A 5,131-nucleotide genomic window follows, 5' to 3' on the forward strand; every position below is an offset into this window, starting at 1 on the left:
ATATATAGGAGTAGTTTTAAACTAGAGAGGGGCTTTTGGCATTTTTGGAGAACTACACTCTGTATATTTACTTTTCTGCACTTTCTAGTTTGTTTTAGAATGTACTCTTCTCTACCATTTTCTATTTCTAGAGCTATGAATAACTAAACCCCCTTTCTTTGGGTTAGGGAGCTTTGTTGTAATTTGATGGATCAATTATAGTTTTCATTTTCCTTCCTCTTTCTTTTCTCTTGGTTTACTATATAGCTTTCGATCTTAATTCAATTGGTTAGTTGTCTTGAAAAAGAAACTCTCCCTAATTGGATCTCCGTTGAGCCTTGGAAAAGGGATGAGGAGATCATGCTAGAAATGCTTTCTCATGTTGGACCAAATTGGGGTTTGGACGGATATAGTGACATGTAATCCTCCCAACACTTTGAATTGGAAGTACATGGGGTATAATCAGTGACCATGCTTCATCTCTTCCCATGAGCAATTAAATCAAGGAATTGGGCAATTGTTCAAGCTTAGAGAGATTGGGTTGCCAAGGAATTAGGATCCAATCACCTAAGATTGCCGAGGAGATAAATGAACGCATTGATTGCGGAAGAGATGAGAATGAATTTGATCCGGAGAATGTAACATCTCCTAAGCCCAATGAATCTCTCATTTCTGATCTTACCCATTCTCTTTACTTTCTGCCATTTATCTTTATGCTCATTTCCCCAAATCCCCATTTAAGATTCTGCAATTTACTTTCTGCAATTTACTTTTCCGCCATTTAATTTTCTACAATTCTCAACTCAATTTCTGTTTAGCTCAACTAGCACATTCTTCCAACTAAAGTTGCTTGACCAATCAATCCCTATGGGATTCGACCTCACTCTATTGTGAGTTTTTACTTGACGAAAATTCGGTAAACTTGCCGAAGGGAAATTTGTTGAGAGACAAGTTTCCATGCATCAAGTTTATGGCGCCGTTGCCGGGGATTGATTTTGTATCGATAATGATTAAGTTGGAAGATCACTAGATTGAGCATTTTCTTTTGAGTGTTTATTTTACCTAGTCATTTAACTTCAGTATCAGTTATTTTCTTCCTCTCCCCCATCCCCTCTCTCCGTTTTCTTTTCTTTTGTTGTTATTTACAATTTTTCGCACTAATCCACTAACTGTTTGATAAATTACACCACTCATATTAACATCCACTCTAACAAGAATAATCTCTTCATTTTATTTCTTGTTGTGTGCTCTATTAGTTGTATGACAGGGAGAAGAAGCAGAGCTTCAACTTCCTTTGATTCTAAACCTGAGAGGACCTTCCTTAGATTAAGGAGGGAAGTAAGAGGGAAAAGAGTCGTTGGTGCTGAGGAAGAGGAGGAGTACTTTGAAACAAACATGGAGGAGAACTTGGAAAACAACCGTGAAGAAAAAGCTCACAACCATGCCAAAGAAGGCCTTTATGAATCATGCTGGGCATAAGAGAAGAGTTCTAGGCTCTTACATCAATCCAAACCCAGGAAATTGTGGAAGTAGTATCCAAAAGCCAACCATACATGCCAATAACTTTGAATTAAAACCCCAGCTCATCACCCTTGTTCAGAACAACTATTCATTCGGAGGAAGTGCCCAAGAAGACCCCAATCAACATCTAACCACCTTCCTAAGAATATGTGACACTGTAAAGTCTGGTGTTCATCCGGATGTCTATAGACTAATTTTGTTCCCTTTTTCACACAGGGACAAAGCATCTAAATGGCTGGAATCTTTCCCGAAGGAGAGTTTAACAAATTGGAAAGAAGTGGTGAACAAATTTCTGGCGAGATTCTACCCTCCTCAAAGAATTAACAGGTTGAGAGTTGAGGTATAAACCTTCAGACAACAAGATGGTAAAACTTTCTATGAAGCTTGGGAGAGGTTTAAGGACTTAACACGAAGATGCCCACCAGACATGTTCAACGAATGGGTCCAACTGCACATTTTCTACGAAGGTCTTTCTTACGAATCAAAGAAGGCCATAGACCATTCATCAGGAGGTTCTCTAAACAAGAAGAAAACCATTGAAGAAGCCATAGATGTCATTGAGACTATAGCTGAGAATGACTACTTCTATGCTTCTGACAGGAGCAACACTCGAGGAGTGATAGAGCTGAACCACATGGATGCACTGCTGGCTCAAAATAAGATGATAACCAAGAAGGAGTGAATACACGAGAAGAAGGTTATGGGAACAAGCCAACTATATTGGAAACTCACCCAGACAGACCCATGATCCATACTCCAAAACTTATAATTCTAGATGGAGAATCCACCCTAATTTTGGGTGGGGAAACCAACAAGACCAAGGCCAAGACCAGAGACGCCACAACCACAATCCCAAAAATAATGCAACTCATCAACATCCCTCACAGAGATCATATCAACACCCACCTAATCACCCTCCTCAACATCCATATCAAAGCCAACATGACCACTCTCAACCTCCTAACCTCAACCCACCATCACCAACCGATGATAGACTCTCCAGAATTGAGACCCTCCTTGAAGGCATATGTAAGGAAGTCCAAGACAACAGAGTGTTCAAGGATGAAGTGCGAGCCAATATCAAAAACCAGGGAGACACCATCAAGAGGCTAGAGTCCTAAGTGGGGTATCTATCTCAACAGTTTCCTAAGCCTACTGATAGCTTCCCAAGTGACACAGAAAAAAACCCAAGAGGAGAAACAAAGAAAGTAAGATGGGAAGAATGCAAGATGATCACTATAAGTGATAAGAGGAGTGTGGAAGAAGTAAACACACAAACAGAACACTTCCAAGACAATCCAAAGGAAAATCATGAAGAGAGAAATCAAGCACCCCATCCCACATACAGGGAGGAGCTAAAGAAAGAGGAGACTCTGAACCCATATGCACCTTTTTCCCAAAGGCTCAAGGGTGGTGTAGCAAGGAGAGCATATTCAAGGTTCCTCGACATGTTTGCATCCCTTCATGTGTACATACTGTTCATTAAGGCTCTTCATCAGATGCCCTCAGACATCAAGTACATAAAGGAGCTGCTAACCAAAAAGAGTTCACTGAAGGGTGGGCAAACAATAGTGATGAATAAGGAGTGCAGTGCTCTCATTCAAACAGAGCCACCTACAAAAAAGAATGACCCAGGGAGTTTTCACATCCCCTGTGCTATAGGAGAAGCGATAATTGATAAGGGACTCTGTGACCTGGGAGCAAGCATCAACTTAATGCCTCTATCCATCATGAAAAAGCTTCAAATCAATGAGCTAACACCCATGGACATAATCATCAAATTGGTTGACAAAACTCAAAAATAGGCAATAGGAGTGGTTGAAAACATGTTAGTGAAGGTTGGGAACTACTTCCTTCCCACAGACTTTGTTATCTTGGAGATGGAAGAGAATCACATCCATCCCATCATCCTTGGGAGACCATTCTTAGCCACAGCCAGGGCGCTTATAGATGTGGAGTGAGGAGAACTAATATTGAGGATACATGATGAACCACTCACCTTCAATGTCTTTAAACCCTCACAAGAAGCAGATCATGATAACAAAGAGTCAAGGGAAGAGCACAATAAGGAACTGATGGAAAAGACAAGAACGGGAGCACAAGCACCACACTTGAGAATCCATCTGGGTGACAAGCAATGTAATCAGAAGGAACAACAGCCAAGTGTAACCCAAGAGAAGCTAGACCCACCAGAGTCATATGAGACAAGCAACAAAACCCTCCTGAAAGAAGGAACCCCAAGGAGCAAAGTAACATCAAGGGAAACAAGGAAAAAAGGCCCCAAGGGGATGGAGGAACAAGAAGATTCCTACAGAGGGTTTCTCTCAAAGAGATGAAGTGGTCTCTGCTTATCTTCCATCAATCACACCTCATCTCCCCATCATCCCATCTCAGCTGCCTCAAGTGTACACCATCAGCAAAATTATGTCCTTAGAACATGTGGAGCTTTTTAACAAAGCCAATGGAGACAGATTCACTACAAGAGGGGAAGATTTGATGCACTACCAACCACCCTGACAAAGGCCAAACGTCAAGCTAATGACGCTAAAGAAGCGCATCATGGGAGGCAACCCATGTTTTATATCCTTTCTTTTTAATCTTTAATAGTAGTTAATAAAGCAAGTTCATGAATCTAAATTAACAATGACAAGCACCTAGAAGAATCTTTATATGCAGCATATAGTGAACAACAAGTTTGGTGTTCAGGGCACACTAAGATGGCACATACACAATTCATATCATGTCAGTCTTAGGGCCTTAATCAAAATTTTTTTTCTTTCACCACATGATCACAAACTAAGTTTGGTGTCACCAACATCGCATGCATGAGCACTTAATTGGTCGGTTGGTTTTCATTCATGAATGGCCCTTAGTTAGTCAAAAGCAAAAATAAAAAAAGGGGGGTGGCTAGCCTCCAAATTTTTTTTACCGCCACAATTCAAACTAATCCCTCTTCTCTTTTGTCCTGCAAGGAAATTAAAGGGAATGTTGGAAGAAACTGATGGGACAACCAATTGAAGGGGGGGTTTGGCCACTTCACCAACGGAACTACACACTTGTCTTCAAGGGAAATACCTTGGGAAGTGTTGCCACGCAACATTGGGAGCAGGATAGCCTTGAAGATCGAACCTATCAATTCATAAAAGTGGTGATCCTTGTGCCCATCTAATACTAAACCACAACCGTCCACCATTGGATTTTTTTTATCAATCCACACCCTTCAATCTCATCATCCTCCTATATAAATGACCCCAACTCTATACCTCTCCATATTCAAATATCCATCCATTCTATCTCCTTTTCTTCTTTCTTCCGAAATTTTACACCCTTCCATTACAACTCCCCACTTTCAGAATACACACTCAACACTTCTTCCCCCATCAAAAGCCTTCTCACATTACCAATTCCTACTCATGGCATCATCGAGATCTAAAAGAAGAAAAGGAAAGGAGCCTATGGAGCAACCCCCTTTTGATGAGAAGAAATTTAGAACCTTTCACCATGCATTACAATTTGGGTGGATGGCTGAGAAAGAGATCATATATGAGTTAGGCTTCCAAGTCACAAAAATTGAGTGCCCCAAAATAACAGAGAAGGTGGAAAAGAGAAGATGGGAGCTCCTCACTAATCC

General features: G+C 40.8%; 1 non-coding gene across 1 annotated transcript; it reads right to left on the bottom strand.

The window, feature by feature from the left end:
* Window positions 1–1,825: 1,825 nt before the first annotated feature.
* LOC130972548 (small nucleolar RNA R71) lies at window positions 1,826–1,929 on the bottom strand. Its single transcript, XR_009083711.1, has one exon. It is a non-coding gene; the product is annotated as a small nucleolar RNA R71 (small nucleolar RNA).
* Window positions 1,930–5,131: the final 3,202 nt, after the last annotated feature.

This window comes from Arachis stenosperma, chromosome 3 (genome assembly GCF_014773155.1).
Source record: "Arachis stenosperma cultivar V10309 chromosome 3, arast.V10309.gnm1.PFL2, whole genome shotgun sequence".
Classification (NCBI taxonomy): domain Eukaryota; kingdom Viridiplantae; phylum Streptophyta; class Magnoliopsida; order Fabales; family Fabaceae; genus Arachis; species Arachis stenosperma.